Genomic DNA, 22437 nt, shown 5'->3' on the forward strand with positions numbered 1-22437 from the left:
GCACTGTGCACAAAAATCCCACTCTGCATCTACATCAGTATCACAATGTCCTTTCGCAGAAGACTCTACAATAGCTGCACTTGTAGGGGAACCAGCATCTTTTGCCTTTAATTTTGGACGTTACGCCTGATCAAGTGATCATTAGATTTACAATAATGGCAACACATCTTATTTTTGTCCTTTTCACCATATTTCCCAGACAAAGTGCTTCCAATAGAAGCATTAGGAATAGGTGCCTTTCCACTCATAGAAGAACCATGAGAAGTGGCTACATTGCTATTACCACTTTTTCTTTGAGCATCAATAAAGGCCTTTGCAACTGCACGTTGTTTAGCCCTATTTTTCCTTGAAAGTGACTCTTGCAACAGCAATTTGCATAATGCATCAAACTTGACAGTTTCAGGATTTCCTTGGGTCATAAGTCTCCAAGTACTAGCAAAAGTTCGGTAAGAATCTGGCAAAGCATCAAGAACAGTCTAAACAAGGCAACTGTCAGAAATGACTTTACTCATAGAAATAAGTTGCTCATTGATATCCTTGATAATAGCAAGAAAAGTGTCCATTTCATCTTCCTTATTCATAATCTTTGACTCCAACTCTTTACACAACAATGCAATTTTAGCCTCATTGCGACTTGCATAAAGACCAGGTCCGATTCAATTTGGGAAATTTTTGTTGCTAATTCCTCGTGTTAGATTAGTCAAAGAGATAGCTTCTCAAGTAAATGGTGGTGCTGAGAAACACCTTTTTTCCATTAAGAGTTTATTTTTGTGTTGGTGTTAATAAACACCTCATAGAATCGTACATATATATATATATATATATATATATATATATATATATATATATATATATATATATATATATATATATATATATATATATATATATATATATATATATATATATATATATATAAACCAAGATATGAATATGAAATTCTAGTCATTTTCTCTTATTAAGCTAGCTTGTGCCTTCTCCAAAACATTGGACGGGATCTTAACTGCTTCTGCAAATCTTTGATACCTTGGAGTCCATGAATACACAACTGCATCTACACACTCTCAACGCTTGCGGTTAGTAAGATTGCAACACCAATTCTTTTTCCAACAATCCTCAACTATTCTTAGATTGTGGGATTTCTTGTTTGATATTTTTGGAACCCAATATTGAATGAAAACTTTCTTGTAGTTAGGAAATGAGCTATCTACATCAACGTTTGACTCTGGAACTCCTAGCAATATTGAATATGCTAAATCTATGAGTCTTATAAGAAAAAAATCCTTTTTCCTTACATCAATCTGAGGCCTAAAAGCTTCATGAATCCTTGCGCTTTGAAGACCAACAAAGAGATCATTCAATTCTTCATAAATTTGAGACTAAGCTTTGTCTTCCTCTATCTGTTGTATTCGATGACTTCTTGTAGTCTTTGGCCAAAAATCTATAGATTTGCCTGTGTGTTTGTTGGTTGGATGTTCAAACTCACTAATTATGGTCTACCAATAAATAATAATCATCTCTATGTATTTTGTAGAATCATGGTCCTTTTCCTTTAGTACAAAATATCTTTTCCAAAAGTGATATGTCTTAATTCCTTGAATAACTAGTGGACTATCCTTCACATGGTCTACTTACATACCACATTTGAGCAATTTATTGACAATTTTGGTTTTCCTTCATCATCTTTTTTTCAAAAATGTATTTGTGAATCTTGTGGCATCTAATCCAGTGAGTTGGGTAAATTATTGCATTATTAGAATTTCACCTTGCATATAGAAATGAAATCAAAATGGTTTAGAGTGTCCAACTAATGAATTTTGTCCATTACATATGTACCTTTAACAAAGGATTTGAAGTCAAGAACCTATGTCATAAAAAATGGTGCCGGAGTGGAGCTTTCACATTTTTGGAAATGTTCCATAAAATGTGGAAAAGTGAATGTCATTCGGTTCGCAATCTCTATGAGAATCTACTAAAAATTGCATCTATGTTATCATGTGTATTACCCACCATTAAGAGTCCCAAATGCATAGTTTAAAAAACAAAATTTTCTACTAGCAAGGATAAGTATGCAAATAAATAACGATTCTTATTCTCTTCTTCATAATTATCTTCCTATAGCAAAGATTCTCAGGTAATTTTTTGAAATTTAGAAGTAGGGATGGTATCCATAAAACATTGAGAGGAGGTTGATTGTAAGCTAGTAATCTCTGCATTAGATATTTCAATAGCCAATAATGATGTTATTATTGATGTAGTCCTCTCATGCTCATGTTTCATTTTGTTTTGGTGGCATAGATCCGTCCTTGAGTCTAATGTGTTAAATAATGCTACGTCTCTGCATGGCATATCATCATGGCATATATCTCATAGTCTATGGCTTTCTCTGCTTTCCAAATTATGTAAACATAAAGTAACTAATTGTAGTATTGGGATCTGAAGGCCATAGACCATTAAGCGAGAAATGTCCATACATTTCATGACCATGTCCATGCATTATCATACCTGTTAATGATACTTTCAATTGATATGCATTTTACATAGTCTTTCAAGTTTGCATGCAATCTAGGTATTGCTATCTTTTTTTGGTTCATTTTATCACGTGTAATGCATAACTACTTATCCTTTTTGTAATTGTGAGAACCTACACCATGTGTTATACAACATTTCTACAACTTTGTTGTTCATCATATAAATTCTATGTTCTTTTAAATGAGAAATCATGTTATCATCCTTTGTTTCCTCTAAATGAAACTTTATCTTACTACATACAACACATTATTTGGAGAGGTCACTTGTTTTCTACAAGGTCACACTTGAGTATTTTATTGACATCATGTAAAATGTTTATTTGTTTGTACATGTTTGGTACTGCAAGTAAGGTTTCCCTAGTTCCATCTTCCATAGTTGTACTCTTATGTGGCGTTCTCTCTGAGTTTTTCTCTACAATAGAGTACATCAATGTCCTATCCATTTTTGTATGATCTCTTCCTTTTCTTAAGACACCATCATCACCATGCACTGAGCGACAACCCCATACAATAATGATAGAATGATGTTTTTGGAATGCCATGAATTTTGCACCAAGCTCTATTGCAAGACTCAATTGCTATAAGGAAAAAACATAGCAAGTCTTTGCAGTTGTTGTGTTCTCACGCTAAGCAGTCAAGTTTATACCATACACATAGTTGGTTCTATTTTGCAACCTTTGTCCCCAAAATTCATTGCACATAGTCATGAGCTTCTCCCAGTTGGCATACTGACAACACCTTTTGGAACAACAATCTATGGTTGAAACAAGTTGGATGGATGATAGAGATGATTGACTTAAAAGGCTTCATAGACATTTTTGGCCTCCTATTTATAAACATTATTTTCTTTTTTGAAATATCTCTACCGAGCTGATTCAATGCATGTGTTTTGTAATGCATCTATAGTATGTAAATGCTCATACCATACCAAAACTTTTCCATCCATAGTTCCCAAACAAGGTTGATGTTGCATATATTAGATTTTACAAAATTACTAACATCACCAAGATACGATGTTTCAATACCAATACCGATGCTAGCTTCACCTAGCTTGTCAAAGTTTACAAAATGAAATGGATGTGTACACATATATGACAAAAGCTATTGTCTTGTTTACTTTGAAAAAGGCTTTTTTTATATTATTTGTATCTCAAGGAAATCAATGAATAATACTGAGGATAAGTATAGATAAACAATGGTTACTTCGGGATGGACAAGCCCTCCGGCTACTACATGTGTTTTGCTTCCTTGCAAACATTCATATATCTCATTCCATCATGTTGTGCCTTCAATGCTCCAATTGCTTTGTTAGCCTTACACATAGAAATCCCTTCATGTCGCATGATCTCAGTCATATGTTGTAGCAATCCAGTACTTCATTTCACAATACTGTGAAAAGAATCTCCCATTGTTAAAAATGGAATGAGTGCTTTCTTTTCAAAACACAAATTAATTGATATTGATACATGCTAGGGTTTAGACCAATTGGCCGAACACCCATCATACTGACCGTACTAACCTTATCTATTCTTTTGATCATATAAAGAATTAAGGAGCACTGAGGAACTCAAATCCTTATTAAGAGCACCAACACTCTGTGTTTGCTCTCCTTCTCCCTCTCAATATGCATGCACCATGCACTCTTCAAGAATATTAGAGCCGAAGTTTGTAATGCTACTTATCTTCTAGTGTTTTCCTCTTCCCAATGAGCTTCACCTCGGCAACTGATAGCTCGGAGCTTTCCATGGCTGTGAAGGCATTGTGAGCTTGGTACATAGAGCTCATAAGGCAAGGGGGCTGAAATCCACAAGCCACAAGCCACAAGGAGTAAGAGGTTGAGCTTTTGGTGAGCTCAGAGAGAGAGAGAGAGAGAGAGAGAGAGAGAGAGAGAGAGAGAGAGAGAGAGAGAGAGAGAGAGAGAGAGAGAGAGAGAGAAGCGGGTGCTCAATTTAGAACAAAACATAGTAGTTCATTGTTTTGCTAATAAATTGAGCTGTAGAACTCTAATTCAAAAACACTTTTTATCAAAATGGAGCATCTATAGTATGTAAATGCTCATACCATACCAAAAATTTTCCATCCATAGTTGTCACTCTCTTGATAGGCCAACGAACAAGGTTGATGTTGCATATATCAGATTCTACAAAAATACTAACATCACCAAGATACGATGTTTCAATAACAATACCGATGTTAGCTTCACCTAGCTTGACAAAGTCTACAAAATGAAATGGACAGACATATATGACAAAAGCCATTGTCATGTTTGCTTTGACAATGGCCTTTTTAATATTATTTGTATCTCAAGGAAATCAATGAATAACATTGAGGATAAGTATAGATAAACAATGGTTACTTTGGGATGGACAACCCCTTCGGCTACTACATGTGTTTTGCTTCCTTCCAAACATTCATATATCTCATTCCATCATATTGTGCCTTCAATGCGTGAATTGCTTTGTTAGTCTTACACATAGAAATCCCTACATGATCTCAGTCATATGTTGTAGCAACCCAATACTTCATTTCAAAATACTGTGAAAAGCATCTCCCACTGTCAATGCATCCGATTTTTGTTAAAAATCGAATGAGTGCTTTCTTTTCAAAACAAAAATCAATTGATACTGATACATGCTAGGGTTTAGACCAACTAGCCGGACACCCATCATACTGAGCGTACTAACCTTATCTATTCTGTTGATCATATAGAAAATTAAGGAGCACTGTGGAACTCGAATTCTCATTAAGAGAACCAACACTTTGTGTTTGATCTTCTTCTCCCTCTCAATTTGCATGCACCGTACACTCTTCAAGTGATATTAGAGCCGAAGTTTGTAGTGCTACTTTCTTTCTAGTGTATCCCTCTTCCCGCGACAAGCTTCATTGGCTATGGAGGCAATGTGAGCTTGGTACATAGAGCTCATAAGGCAAGGGTTGAACTCCACAAGCGACAGTGAGTAAGGGATTGAGCTTTTGGTGAGGTCAGAGTCAGAGAGAGAGAGAGAGAGAGAGAGAGAGAGAGAGAGAGAGAGAGAGAGAGAGAGAGAGAGAGAGAGAGAGAGAGAGAGAGAGAGAAGCGGGTTGCTCAGTTTAGGACAGAACATAGTAGGTCATTGTTTTTCTAATAAATTGAGCTACAAATATCCAATTCAAAAACACTTTTTTATCAAAACGGAGAAATTTAAAACATAGAAGCAGTTTTCTCAGGATAGGTTGTGCATTCGAGTTGAGTAAGAGAGGAGAGAGAGTGTAGAGAGAGAGAAAGAGATAGCTTTATCTCAACTTCAATATTGAAGGCCTTGAGTACACACACTCTCAATAAGAAGAGAAATGGGATTTGATAGAAATAAAGAGAGATTGTGTGCATAATACAACACACATACACACTTCAATTCTCGGCATTGACAACCCATTTTCCTGGCTTGCGGCATTGACGACTTCTCCTCTGACATTGAAATACACGGGTGAGGTGTCTCTTCCATAGAGTGACACTCGACATCGGCATCGACTTTGGTGACATTGACCATAGGTTTTCACATGCTCTCTGCCATTGTAGAGAGCGAGACAGAGAGACAGCTTGTCGACAGTGAGAGGTAGGTTACAAATTGCTATGAGCAGCATTTCTATGTATTTTTTGAGAGCATATTTGAATTTCCATATGCGTGTTTGGCCATGATGCATTGTGGTATTCGTTATGCATAGCCATTGATGGCCTCTTAGAGACAACTCTCAGATACAAATTACACACAGAGACAATCACAGGTTTTTCGGACACAAGAGATCTGCGAGCATCTTCGGCAGTGACAACCATTATAGTTCAAGTGGGAGTTTTGGATGCATATGGTTTATGCATGACTAGCACTTGAGAGTGCTTCTCCTATGTTGGGAGCATTTTACTCCCCATAGGGAGCTAGTCTTGTACTTTTGCTTGCATACTCATTGCAACTATTTGAGCGTGTGTCCTGCTATTTTGTAGTGACAATTTCATATTGTTGATATACATTGTGATGTTGCAGATATTGTCATTGTACCTCATTGTGGAATCATATTCGACTTGTTTTGGTAGTCCTTGCCATTTTTGAGACTATGGATAGTCATGTGTGCACATATAGCCTTTTATGAGGGTCATTGCATGAGGTTTTTTTGAACTTGACCGTGGGGAACCGACTTACCTAGTGTGAGGTTGATTAGGTTGCTGGAGATCCCCATTCATGACCTCACCACAGGATATATATAGATGAGTATAGTTGCTTTAATGCCAAGTTGCCAGTATTTCAATAATTTCTTTAAGTAGTATATCCCAATTTATGTCTAGTCAACACTCTTTGTTCGTTTGCACTATTTTTTTCCAAGTATTTCTTGAGATTTTGACCTTCATATATAGAAGACTCTGCTAGAATTTTCCTACGAGTCCCTCTAGTTTGCCTACAATATTTTTTTTGCATTGATCTTATAGTGATTTTGTTGAGTATCTGGTTGAGATTTTGATCTTTGAATAGAGGAAACTCTGTCAAAATTTTTGCCATAAATTTTTAGTCTCAGTCTCTTGCATTTTCTCTTGTCGATCATGGCTGAAAATTTTGAGAAAGAAGAGTATTATATCAAGGAGTTTGATGGCACAAACTTCACAATATAGAAACAACGTATGCTTGATGTCTTGATCAATAAGCCTTACGATGGCATTGAAAGAGCGTGAACAGGGTGTTTACACTAATGAGTAGTGGGGGGAGCTTGATGCTTGTGGAATGGAGACCGTTTACCTACACCTTGGTGAGTCCATTTTCTTTACGATTATGAACAAGACTATTGCAAAGGAATTATAGGAGTCATTATGCTCAATTTGGGATGGTGATAGTGTATCGAACAAAGTGTTTTTTTATGAATAAGCTTATGCACTTGATGCTTGTGGGATGGAGACCGTTTACCTACACCTTGGTGAGTCCATTTTCTTTACGATTATGAACAAGACTATTGCAAAGGAATTATAGGAGTCATTATGCTCAATTTGGGATGGTGAGAGTGTATCGAACAAAGTGTTTTTTTATGAATAAGCTTATGCACTTGAATATAAAATAGGGTAGTAAGTGAAAATTTGCATTTGAACGGTTTCAATAGTGTTTTTATACAATTGACAAGTGAAGTAGTAAACAAAGCTTTAATCTCTATCTATCCCTACTGAAAGGGGTAGATAAATATATATATTTAGGTTTAGGTATACGTATGTTTACGTGTAGAGAGAGGATTGGCCGTAGACATGTAGAGGTATGCGATTAGAGATAGCGTTAGGTCTTATTACTTATTAACTTGTACGAAAGGACTGAATTTTGATGATGAAAGGAAAGTCATTTTCTTGTTATGGTCATTGCCTGCATCATGGGATATGCTTAACACTGCCATTAGTAACTTTGTCCCTCAAATCAAGCTTGTATTTAGTGATGCTACTAGTACGTTGCATATGTCATTAGTGCAAGTAGCCATAAAGACCAAAGGTCGTAGTCATAGTAGTGGTTATTCTCAAGATCGCAAGAATGCACGTAGCACAAGTAGTGAACATGACACAAGGAACATAAAATTCTACCATTGTCACAAGAAAGGACACATGAAAAAGGATTGTCATTTGTTGCAAAAACAAAAGGGTAAAGCCATTGTCATTTTTGCACCTCTTAAGAATAGTGTGAAGATTGAGGAGCTCAATATCATTTAGTCTCTACATGTTGATGTTGTTCTTGACGTGTCGCAGCCATAAGATGTACTAGTCTTCGCTTTTGATTTGGCTTACCTCATTGCCATTGGATAGATTGTTAAAGAATTCTCTAGATTTGGTTCATAGTGATCTATGTGGGTGCCAAAAGGTTTTGAAGTCAAACTTGAAAATTCTACAAGGGCAAACCTTATGTGTAGATTGAGTAAGGCATTGTATGGACTAAATTAGGGCTCAAGGCAGTGGTACATGAAGTTTGAGAAGTACATGCAGTCCCAAGGTTATGTAAGGAGCCAAGAAGATTGCTACTTGTATACCACAAAGTTGAATGATGGTTCACTTATCATCTTGATACTTTATATTGACAATAGGTTCATTGCTAGAAAGTCTAAAGATGAGATTTCCATCTTGAAAAAATCACTCAGTACACAATTTTTTATGAAGGATTTGGAAGATACAAGTCATTTTCTTGCTATGAGAATCAAGAGGGATAGAAAACATGGAATACTGGAGTTTTCTTTGGAAACATATATCCACAAGGTCTTACAACGTTTTAATATGCAAGGGGAAAAGCCACATTGAGTACCATATGAAAAATTTAGCAAGAATGATGCTCCCAAGTCTGTAGTTGAAAAAGTAAGAATAACCAAGGTGCCATATTCTTCATTAGTTGGTAATCTTATCCATAGTAGCCACGAGATCGAACATGAATTTTGTAGTGAGAGTGGATAACAAATTTATGGCAAATCCTAGCAAAAAGCACTGGGAATCGGTGAAGCACATTTGAAGATATCTAAAAGGTACAACAAACAAGTGCTTATGCTTTGGGAATATTAATGCATCCATTGTGGGTTACATGAATGCACATTATGTGGGTTGTGTCGGTAGTCAAGTTAAGGAGAATCCTCTTCTAGATGTTGGTACCCAAACACTCTGGGTCTATTTTTTTACCTCTTCATTGTCTTGGAATGTTTTTCTATTTGTTGAAGCAGCCATGTCATAGAGATTATATCTCCAAAATTGTACATCATCTTCCACCACAAAGATAGAGTATGTGGAAATTTTTCATGCTAGCAAGAAAGCTGTATGGTTAGCTCGTCTAGTGGAAGATTTTGGCATTACTCAGACTCTAGTGTTGCATTGTGATAGCGAGAGTGCAACTGTGTTAGTTAAGAATCCCATGTTTCACTCCCAAGTCAAAACCCATAGAAGTCTGTTTTCACGTGATACAAAACATATTGGCTAACAAGTGCATTTAGTTATTTAAAGCTCATACGGACAGCTCCGAGCGGTTTTCACATTGCATGGAGATGGTGGGTGTACAATGAAGCCATAGGATTTCTTCACGATTGTATGTATGTACATACATACACATGCCACTTGGACCATGTTGGCCTTCAAGTGAGAGATTGTTAGGGCTCAAGCCAACTAGCCTAACATCCATCACACTAATTGCTCTCACTTATTGTGAGAACACTAAGGACTAGTGAGAAATTTGAATTATCATTGAGAGCAATATCTATGTTTTCTCTTTTTCTCCCCTCTCACTCTATGCACACCATGTGCACTCTTTAATACATTGAATTCTCCAATAAATATACCAAAATAATAAGCATTTGGGTCTATTTCACATACACTTCCAATGGAAACCTTTTGTGTAGCTACAAACATGCATACTTTATCACCATGATTATGACTCATACTTGCAAGAAGGTTTCAAAAAATATTTGTTAAACAAACCATCACATAGTATTTGGACAATTACATGATGGCAAGTGTGTCAATACGTGCGTCTTTGTACTTGTACAATGATCATACTATGGCCATAGGTTGCTTTGTTGTAGGTGTCATAAAGGGCACCACATAGTACAAGAAACATAAAAAAAGGATATACTATGGCCCTAGGGGCATAGGGTGCTTGCTCTATGTAGATGCAACAAAGGCACCATATTGTCTTAGGAGGGTAAGCTAGTTGCTCTATGTAGATGTTTCATGGAAATTATATGTGCATCCTATGGCCCTAGGGTCATAGAGTTCTATATGTAGGTGTGAGAAGCTCACCCTACTAGCCCAATAGGTGAAAAAGGAAATGCTTTAGCACCATAGGGTGTTGGAGGTGCATGAAAGGAAACTCTGAAATCCAACAGGCATCACAAAGGGACACCTTATGGCCTCAGGGCTATATGTTTCTTTATGAACGTGTTTTATGAAGAGTACTTATAGGTTCCCTTTGACACACCTACATAGATATATTTGTATTTGTTAGAAAGGATTTCAAACATCCCAATAACTATTACAACATGACACCCCACTTCCTTAGAGTCTTAGGTTTCTCCATTAGGGTACCTCAAGGAGAGTATATATACACCATATGGCCCTACGGCCATAGGGTGCTGCTCTATGTTGTCAAAAAAATGGTACCACGTAAATCCTTCAATTTCACAAAATGTCACACCATGGCCCAAGGGCCATACAATTCTCTATGTAGTTGCAACAAAGGGCACCAAAATAGCCAAATTGATTTCACAAAATGACAATGTATGGCCTCAAGATTGTAGGTTTCTCATTGAAGATACTTCATGGACAGCATATATTTGACCCATGGTCGTAAGGCCATAGGATTCTCTATGTAGTTGTAACAAAGTGCACCAAAATGGCCAAGGAGGCATCACAAAATGACACCATATGGCCTCGGGATCATAGGTTTCTCAATGTAGATAAGAGTATATATTTGCCATGCAATCATAAGGCCACATGTTTCTTTATTTAGGTGTGACAAAGGGTACCATATAGCTCATTAGAGGATATATAGGGTGTTATATATATATATATATATATATATATATATATATATATATATATATATATATATATATATATATATATATATATATATATATATATATATATATATATATATATATATATGGCCTTAAGGTCATAGGGTGCTCTAAATGTTTCATGATGAGTATATATACATCCTATGAATTTAAAGCCATAGGGTTGTCTATGTAGGTTTCAAATATGGCAACTCATAGCCTAGTAGATATTAGAAAAGGATATTCTATAGCCCGAACTCCATAGGGTGCTTTTTTGTTGAAAGGTCAACCTTTCAACAACGCTTCCACAAAGATTCCTCAAAGATTCTCTAAAGATTCCAAATAAATATGCTGATGAAGTGATGAAGATGAAGATGGATGCTCTAATGTGAAGATACAAGCTCATGGACATCATCGAATATCCCGTTATTATTATTTTGAGCCATTACGGCCACTTTTGTAATGTTTACGGGAACTTAATATTTTAAGTCGACAATTGTATTTTGGCCAGAGATTCTTGTTGGATGAGCAAAGCCAGCTCACAGTGTTGTAATTAAGCTCTATAGAAGCCTAGGGACAAATGAGGTCATTTTGGTCGGACATTAGGTTTTCTAAGGCTTAGTATATAAGCCAAAACCTAAAGCTTTGTAAAAAGACTTCTAATAATCAGATCTTCTGCGTCGTTGGGAGACTGCGAGAGAGTGTGTGTGTGTGCTACAGGAGCTACGGTGGTTGGAATTGCAAATGGAGAGCAGCAGTGTGTTGCCCACGAGGAGAGCTACGCGTTGATGCTTACATCACGCGCGTTCGTCTGTGTTTTGGTAGATTCACCCGTGAGCTACTTTTGGAGTTTCGGTGAGTAATTGTTGTCCGTTTTTGCATTTCAGCATATTCATGCGATCAGAGCGAGTAGAGCTACACATTAGGCACTTTAGTTTTCGGAAACGTCGACCTTCAAAAACCGGCGAGACATCCTACGCGTTTTCTGCACGGAGGGTATTGGGTAGGTTTTTTTGGTCACGGACCTTAGGGAGAGTGGCCTATTGGTGATGATAGGATATCCCTCAAGTTTCATAACGTTTCGAGAACGTCTAATGGGCTTTTGGCTTATGGTAACATCATAGGAGACTCTCACATTCACAGAACCGATGGCATGTAGATTTGATATCTCTGTAGGAAGTAGTCATTAGTCGGTCGAGTAGAGGTTGACAGCCTTTGCTTGCTTCCACGCGCTTGCGGGTCGAGCTTCGTCCTCAGTTGACATTATATGTTAGGTGAGTTCTCGCTATGCTGACGTCCGTCGTGGCGTATCCGTCCAACATTGGCGCCGTTTTGCCAAGGACGAGAGCCCTAAGTAGGTGACCGAGACTAGTCCTTGAGGATAGAGGTCCCTCTGGCTTACCATAGTACTATTTTACATTTAGATAGTATCGGAGAGTGGTGGACTCTTTTGGTCTTAGAGGGAGTCTAGGGACTGTGTGTCTGGCCTAGATCCTTTGTCTTAGGTAGTATTAGGTTGTGGTGTAGAGAGTAGGAGTTGGAGTGGTAGATGTGGTGGTAGGTTGACTTGAGAGTTCGCGTGAGGCTAGGAAGCAACCAAGACATCAAAATCACCATCTCACATGATGAGTAGGAGTAGGGTAAGTAGGATATCTTGATTGTTGATCTAGAGTACTTTATGCATGTCTTATTTGCTGTTAGGCTCATCAGAGAAGTGGAAAACGCTAAGTAGGAAAGACGATAAATTGTGTTTGGAAGCTGATTTGAAGTCCAAAAGTTTCTGTGATTATTGCTAAGAGCCCTACAGAGCATAGGGAATACTACTGCCAGAAAAAAATTGCATTTTAAGACAATAGACATCCTACGTGTAGGATGTCTCCAGGGCACTTTTGGCAGGGAATTTGGGAAAACTGAGGTTACCAGTGGGTTCAGAGGGTAGGTTTTACCCTAGTAACACATTGACTTGAGTGTTTTTCCCTATTTTTGTTGACCAAAAGCCAAAAGGCGGAGTCAGAAAACGTAAAATTTTAGAAAAGGCTTAAATCAGGTGATTTTTGCATTTTTTTGCAAATGTGAAGCATAGTTGCAATTGCTGAGAGCATAAGGAAACATCAAAGACACTTCAATCTAAAAAAATAAGCAGTAGACATCCTACGCGTAGGATGTCTATAGGGTGATCTAAGCACTTTTTGGAAAATTTGAGGTTACCAGTGTGTTTAGAAGGTAGGTTCTATCCTATTTTCACATGGAAAGTGGAAATTTGACCAAAATTTGACAGATTAAAGCCAAAAGACGAGAATTGCCAGACATCCTACCCAAATTGTGTCCAAGGCCTAATTTTGAGACCAAACCATAGAATTACTCCATAGGCATGTTCTAAATGTTGTATTGAGTGCATGTGATAAATTTCATCTCATTTGGGTCAGTGAAAGGAAGATTGAACAGACTTTAGCATTTTTGATTGAAAAAGGCAAGAATAGCTAGTTTGGGGGTCTTTTGACATTAAAATTCAAATCTAAGCATACTAGTGGGTTGCTGAAGACTAGGGGAATCTTTGGTCCAAGTTTGGGTTCATTCTTAGCAAAAAGACATCCTACGCGTAGGATGTCTCCTGCATGATTTTGAGACCAAAATTCTACTGTGACCATACCATGCTGTCATATAGCCTTAGATAAGCCTCCTAGGCAAATTTGGTCCAATTTGGAGTTGATTTGACTTGGGATTCATCAGAACAGACATCAGGCTTTTGGAACAGATTTTTGATCATTTGACCAACCTATAGGTGTCAGAATCAAAAAGTAAAAGTAGCTGTGAGTTTAGCACATCAAGGGGAAGCTACAGTGCAAGTTTGAGCTGAAACAGAGCAAAAAGACATCCTACGCGTAGGATGTCTCCAGGGTCATAAAGTGGTCAAAATTCTACTGTAGCCATAAAGGGAGGTTCTAAGTGTCTCAAGGATTCCAGAACTTTTTTCAAAAGTGAATTTGGACCTTGTTTGGCCTATTTACCAAGCAAAGACAAGAATTGTCAGACATCCTATTCTTAGAGTGCACTAGAAGCTTATGCAGCCCAAATCTTGACCTATTGGCATCCAAATTCAATTTTGAGCATACCATTGGGTTGTTGAGCACTAGGAGAATCGTGGGATCAAGTTTGGACAAAATCTGAGCAGTTAGACATCCTACGCGTAGGATGTCTCTAGCTTGATTTAGGACTCCAAACTAACCTATGAGCACACCACTGTGATCAGCACATCAAGGAGAAACTGGGGTGAAAATTTCAAGTCATTCTGAGCAAAAAGACATCCTACGCGTAGGATGTCTCAAGGCCATTTTTAGGTCCAAATGAAATTCTGATCATACCATTGTGTTGCTGGACTTAAGGAAAGTCTCTAGACCAAATTTTGTTAAATTCTGAGCATATAGACATCCTACGCGTAGGATGTCTCTAGGCCAGTTTTAGGGTCCAACTGTAATTTTGATCATACAGGGGTGTTCCCAGTGTCTCAAGGATTCCATAACTTTTTTCAAAATTGAATTTGGACTCATTTTGACCATTCTAAACTGCATTTCATTGTTTTGGCCATAACTTTCACAAACGGTATCGGATCGAAAAAGTTTTTATATCAAAACGTAGCCTAAGAGCGACTCTACAGATCTTAGAGCAAAACTTGAACTGAATGTATGCCCACGATAACCTTTTAGTTCAACTTTGAAAAAAACATCGTTTAAGGCCTCAAATTGCATCCGAAAGTCAGGTGTCTCAAAAACTGACAGTTCGAAAGAATTGTGAGAAAACGGGCACGGTTTTGAACATAGTTTTGACTTTTCCCTAGGAGAGGGGCTAGTGAGCCTTAAGCAAGGTCATCGACTAGAGTCGACCCAGGCTCTAGAACAGACCGCTCAAATCGACCTAGAGCAGACTTGAGTGGATGTGAGATTTTCATCATCAGGGAAGCTGAAATTTGAAACGAGATTTGGTCTCTAGACCTTCTAATTGACAGTCAAAGACTGCTAAGTTAGTAGATTGAAATTATCTTTTGGAAAAAACCATTGGTCACCTGCTCGAAGGTGCTCAAGGCACAAGTGTGGCTGTCAAGGGTACATCAAGAATTTTGCGTTCATTGTGAAAAAGTTTGCCAGCTAAATAGAATTTTGCAGATTGTGTGCTAAAGTGAACACAGGTTAGCTCGACTCAAGAATCGCTACGAAGGGAGCAGTCGTTGTAGTATAGTGGTAAGTTGCATAACTTATCACAGTGCTTCCACTAGATCGAGGCTTGCTAAAAAGCTCTAGGCAAAGCAAGCAGCCAGACAAGTTAGTATCAGTCTTGGCAAGCAAGGGAGCTAAGAAGCTGAAGAAGTTCAAGCAAAGCCTAGTTCAGAAAACTCAGAGATTAAGGCATCCACAAAATCTGAAGGACCTCAAGCGAAAAAGACAGACACAAGGGTGCTAATAATTTTTATTAGCATTGAGGCAAGCAATTAGAGCTATCACTAAACAGGTACAACAAGGGAGTCAAGACGAAAGCAATGGCGTCTCAAGGGAATCACACTAGTCAGGAAGAAGCTTCAAGTACATCCACAGAAATTACAAGAGAGCAAATTTGGATCTATCTGATTGGATACTACAAAGGACTGCCATGCTATGAGGATGACAATCAGAATTTGTACATTAAGACAAAGAAAGATACAGAGGAAACTCAGACATCTCAATATGTGGAAGTTGAAACAGCGAAGAATGTACTACACCCACATCCAGATTTCATGGAAGACTGTCTGGGATCAATTTACATGAGGCACGGAAAATACATCGACAATGAGATAGAAATGTTGTACAAAGATCAACTTACAGATATCTACACATATCCTCTAAGTAGTTTTCTGTACAAAGCACAAGATGGAAAACGGAAAATTGGTACCCTCTATGGAGATGAAGACGGTCGATATACAGGGCTGTCACAAGTCATGAAGTTCCTATAGAAAACAATCATTATTTTGCAACAGAAGCGTTTGGGTCAAGAGGAGAAGACTACATGTCTAAAGGTGGTAATGTATACCATCTCGTCATGGGTTTACCTCTAACTACGCACTTGGAAGAGTTAACAACGATAGCTGTCAATGCAGAAATGAGTGACACACCACATGACACACAACAAGGCACAACACAAGACACAACACAAGTCTTGTGCACCACACCAGCACAAGAATTACCAGCTATGAAGATAGCCCAACTTCAAAAAGAACTAGCTCGGTCTCAAGAGCTACCTAACAAAGCACAAGAAGTCATATCATCAGGCATTGAACAGATGCCAACATCAGATATGAAACCCTCTCAGATGGGGGGAGTTCAAACTCAACAAAGAGACCCTATATCTTCAAGAGTGGGATTAAGAAGTCCAGCTTTACAAGAAGCAGTGTCCTTTTCAGGAGCCCAAGTGGAATTTCAAGAAGCATTGGAAGATACCGAACCGGATGAGAGACCACTGGAAATTCACAACGCCCAATGTAAAAGGTCAGGTCAAGATGTCATTGTGGTCGACAAATACGATTGGCACTATGAAATAGCCGATGTGAAAAATATGGATGAGTTTAGCAATTGTGGGCAACCTGTAAGTCACATACTTGGACCCCGTCCAAACGCACCATCAAGGGAAACGGAAAACAAAGATTCGGTTCAATCTTCACCCTCGGTGCAGAACTCGCCAATCAACTCGGAAACATAGCCCTAAGGCTATGCAGAAGCCCCATGTCAAAGACCATATACTGATGGAAGAACTAGCATTACAACTGCTAGAAATCATGGATAGTGATTTGATTTTGTATGCAAGCAATAATGGAAGCTATTTTCAGCTTCTCAAGGACAAGACGATGAAGGATAAAGAGACAAAGCCAATGGATACACCTAAGTCAGTCGTGATCTACAGGTTCATGCATGCAAAGTTAAAAGGTCATATCTGTATCTAGGTACCACAGGAAACCATTATCAATAGTATTATGGAGAGGTGCCTCGTCCAAAGGGTGCACATGTTGAGATAACAACATATTGCGACCAATGTGCCATTGGTCATTTAGTGAAGGACTGCCCAACAAAGCTCTACATGGAAAAGAAGAAGCAACAAGCCAAAAGAAAAGTTCAGACAGTGACAACAAGGGAGCGGAAGCAAGAATCCCCAACGAGATTTCCGGAAAAGAAGCAGATCTTGTCGCAAAGCACAAAAGATAGGCTCAAGACAAAGTTGCTTGAAGTCAAGGGTGTCAACGACATTATCATAGAGAATGAGGCTTTCAAAAAAGATCAATTGAATCAACTGATTCAAGATCGTTTAAGGAACCTCAGTGAGGACAAGTCAAATCATCCACAAGGTGATGAAGATGAAGCTCGCAGTTCAAGGTTCGAGAGCATAAGAAGCCAAGATTCTGACCATAGTGAGCCAACACAAGAAGAGGTGGCAGAGGTAACAAAAAATCTTAGTGCCACTTCACAAGTGGAAGACATGCATATAGAACCAATGGATGAAGCTGAAAGTCTACCAAATAAATTCTCTACTGTGGACTCTTCATTGGTGATTGAACAAATCAAAGAGTATGAGAAGCTAAAAGAAGATGTAACTGAAGACATAAAATGCACAGAAGAACAGGAAATGACTGAGTCCAAGATTGACTACCAAGGACAAGCAATACAAGATATGAATGAATATTTTCAAGAAGAGACTCTACAAAAACCCATAAAACAATGGAAACCAAAGGCCACGGCGACCATTGCATCAGAAGAAGAGAGTCAACCTCAACATCCTGCTACACAAGCTTCAAAACATTTACAAGAAGAAAAGTCACCATTGAATGACCTTCAAGTGCTAGAAGAAGTAAATAGTGACAGAGAGCTTCTAAAATCAAGAATCAAGGCGTCACAGTCAGAAACTAGCAATGAACACCAACAAGCAGCTACAACAGAAGATAGTAAGCACTTGGGACATGCTACAACCAATCAAATGACAAAGAAGTTCAACATACAAGAGGATGACAAAGCTTCCAAGGCACAAAAGTCCAAGAAAAGTACCGAAAGCAACGAGGACATCAGCTACTTGGCAGCCAACAAGAAGATTAAATTCTCATTGGATGTGTATGAGAAACTGAAATTCAACTTTACAGTAGAGATAGATTGCACTGCCATGACTAATGTCATGTCTTATGGGCTGTGGTTACTTCTAGGTAAGCCAGAACTGTATGAAATTCATGTACATGTTCCTATATCACACACAAGGAATAGCTGTCACAAGTTTAGGGATTACAGAAGCTACCCTTAAACTACGATCAAAGGTAATCAAAGACAAATTCCTAGTGGTGGATTCCTAAAAAATGAGTACACATTTGATTTTGTCCAAGCACTGGGCAAAAACATTGGCAGAAGAACCTGATGACCATTTTCAACAATGGTCATCACGACTAGCTCTCAAGAAATCCAACCTACTACTGCTCCAAGATTATCAGCTTCTGACAAAGGCAAAACCAAAATGAGCCCACAAATGTCCTACCAACAGAAGCAGCCCCTTAAATCAGAGTCTTCAATCCAGCCCCGAAAAGTTCAAGACAAAGCTTTGACATCAACTGACCACACGCTTCCACATGAAAGACAAACTCCAAAGAAAATCTTTCAACCGAAATACCCTACACTGTGAGATCACAGCCGCCAAAGGTTTTCAAAGGTCTACATTAAAGCTGAAGAAATAAAGGTCAAGGATCCAATATGGATGAATGATTCTAGCCAATTGACAAAAGGTAAACACATGGGATGGATAGCCTCCCACTACAACTTAGCAAAGCAAGGCTATTATGAGGGTCAAAAGAATCTTTGGTTACCAAAACCACAGACCTCGGCTTATGTGGTGGATAAAGGTTTCAAAAAGAGTCCCCAAAAGCAACAAAGCTCATATTTATATCGCCAAAAGAGACCAACCAACAAGGCTCGCCAAAGGGATGCATGAAATTTCAAATCCAACTGGCCTTCATACCAACATAGGAATTCATTGATAAATAATCCCAAAAATGGCACTCTTGTACACCTCAATACGACATCAAGAACATCATGGGAAGTTCCATCTACAATTCTTCAAGCACAAGGTTACTATTAAGGAAATCGGAGAATCTGGCTACCAAAGATGCCAGGTAAACATTCTTCAAGCAAACGACTTCAGCTTGAAAATAATCGCAATTTCACGGAAGGCAAAATCAAGGACAATGTCACAGTCAAGGCAAAGAATATCAGCAAAGACACGCTAATCACACGATGCAAATACAAATGGGTGCCAAAAGAACAAAACATAACGAAGAAGATTGAAGTCATCTCTAGCTCTCAAGAAATGTCAAGACATGATAGACAAAGTGTTACGGAGAATGGAGCGAGCCAATATTCTCAACCAAGGGACCAACAACAACAAAAAGAAATTTTGACAACCAAGGTCACCCATGTATGGCAAAAGAAACCAATATTGCCAGTACGGTCCTTTACAAATCCTCTCTTCGAGGATGGGAGTTTTGAATTTCAAAACCTATTCTTGGTCGAAAGCTCCCAAGAGTAAGTCAAGTCGCCATAAAAATCATGGCATAAGAGTCAAGAGTCGGGCAGCTGAGCCACTAAATGAGCAAGCGTCAGACCCAAGCTTCATGTCTTAATATTTTTTGTGGTCTATGAGTCTAGATATTTAGATTATAGCTCAAGCTGGAAGAGTTGAGCATATTGTAAAATGGAGTCACTCATGCTGGATAGGTGAGCATAAGAGTCGAAGTCTACTATTGTAAATGGTGGAGTGGCAGAGTAGTCCAGAAAACACTCACGCACATGAACACAGTGAGGAGAGTGGAAAAAACCTCGTCGACAAAAACCCTTCTTGTGAGTAATGGCAACTCTTGAAGTCAAATATATTTTTGCTTCTCTATCTACGTTCACTCTTGGAAGCACCCATTCAAACTCCTCTCGCACCACATATTTTTTCCCATGCATCTATCTGTGCAAGCATATATAATGATGACCCATCATTGGACGTTTGCATTTGACACGATTTGTGCTCCACCCATGCACTTACACAACAAAATGACGATGACGAAGCGGTAACAGGTTTCATAAGCATTTGCTCAACAACAAGGACTCTGACTTCAAGCTACTAACACTTATCCAATGTATATCAAGTCAATAATAGTAGCCATACGGCCATAAGTACTTTAACTCAACAAAACTCGGTTACATCAAACATAAGTACATATAGCCTAACATTTAATGGTGACTAAAGACATTTTTTTCCCACTGGGTTTTTCCCTTTAGTCCTATCCAGGTATCCAAGACCTTCATTTTTTAATATATGCTACATTTTATTTTTACTATTTTATTTTTCTTATAAAAACACAGAAAAGCAGACCAACGACATCCCCAAACAACTACATGCTCATCTACTAGAAGATCAAAGGGGAACGGCCCAGAAAAAATTCAAAAAGGCTTCAAGTTTATAGTACACATGCAGGATGACACCCAAAGAACAAGCAATACAGAGCTACCACGGTAAAGACTTGCTGCAACAACAAACCTCACTCAACCTATTCACGCTACAACAACCAATCGGAGGGGGAGAGCTATGGCTTCAACTACACTACATGTACAAGAAAAAGGTAACTCTACAACATACAAAGCATCTGGTAGAAGCAACTGCAACAACAAAAAATTAACCAACACCAAAACATGAAGCACTCGCCAAGGCCACTGCAGGCATAGGGTCTTGTCGGGGACGACAAGACTTCGGAGGGGGAGAGTGTTGAAAGGTCAATCTTTCAACAACGCTTCCACAAAGATTCCATTGAGATTCCTCAAAGATTCTCTAAAGATTCCAAATAAAGATGTTGATGAAGTGATGAAGACGAAGATGGATGCTGTAATGTGAAGATACAAGCTCATGGACATCATCGAATATCCCGTTATTATTATTTTGAGCCATTACGGCCACTTTTGTAATGTTTACGGGAACTTCATATTTTAAGTCGACAATTGTATTTTGGCCAGAGATGCTTGTTGGATGAGCAAAGCCAACTCACAGTGTTGTAATTAAGCTCTATAGAAGCCTAAGGACAAATGAGGTCATTTTGGTCGGACATTAGGTTTTCTAAGGCTTAGTATATAAGCCAAAACCTAAGCTTTGTAAAAAGACTTCTAATAATCTGATCTTCTCTGTCGTTGGGAGACTGCGAGAGAGTGAGAGAGAGTGTGTGTGTGCTACAGGAGTTACGGTGGTCGGAATCGCAAACGGGGAGCAGTAGTGTGTTGCCCACGAGGAGAGCTACGCATTGATGCTTACATCACGCGCGTTCGTCTGTGTTTTGGCAGATTCACCCGCGAGCTACTTTTGGAGTTTCGGTGAGTAACTGTTGTCCGTTTTTGCATTTCAACATATTCACGCAATCAGAGCGAGTAGAGCTACACATTAGGAACTTTAGTTTTCGAAAACGTCGACCTTCAAAAACCGGCCAGACATCCTATGCGTTTTCTGCACGGAGGGTATTGGGTAGGTTTTTTTGGTCACAAACCTTAGGGAGAGTGGCCTATTGGTGATGATAGGATATCCCTCAAGTTTTGTAACGTTTCGAGAACGTTTAATGGGCTTTTGGCTTGTGGTAGCATCATAGGAGACTCTCACATTCACAGAACCGATGGCATGTAGATTTGATATCTCTGTAGGAAGTAGTCATTAGTCGGTCGAGTAGAGGTTGACACCCTTTGCTTGCTTCCACGCGCTTGCGGGTCGAGCTTCGTCCTCATTTGACATTACATGTTAGGTGAGTTCTCGCTATGCTGATGTCCATTGCGGCGTATCCGTCCAACATTTTTGTAGCTACAATAGGGCACCAATGAGCCAAATAGGCATCACAAAATGTTAATGTATGGCTTGAAGGTCATAAGTTTCTCGTAGAGATTTCATGGAGAGTATATATTTAATGTTGGAAAGTGTGCATGTAACCCTAAGCATCATTAATGAGCTAGGGTATGGCGGATGAAGCCATGGTGCTAGGGTTAGGGTTAGAACAATGGAAACTAGGGTTAGGGTTATGCCAAGGATAAGAGCATAAAGAGAGAGAGAGAGAGTATATACACAATCATAAAGCTCAAAGTGCAATTGATTCATTAGAGAATAATGAGAGTTCCCATGGTCTTAGGGCTATTGCGAAACCATGGTGCCCATGTTGGTGTTTTGGAGTGGCCAAAATGGCCCTCTAGAGATTCTACATTGGCACCCTATGGCCATAGGGCCATAGGGTGCCCTCTGATCTAATGAAATATCATATGGTCCTACAACCATAGGGCGGCCATGGTACCCATGTAGGTGCCCTTAAGTGGCCTAAATGCCC

This window comes from Adiantum capillus-veneris, chromosome 13, assembly GCF_014529385.1.
Source record: "Adiantum capillus-veneris isolate H3 chromosome 13, ASM1452938v2, whole genome shotgun sequence".
NCBI lineage: Eukaryota > Viridiplantae > Streptophyta > Polypodiopsida > Polypodiales > Pteridaceae > Adiantum > Adiantum capillus-veneris.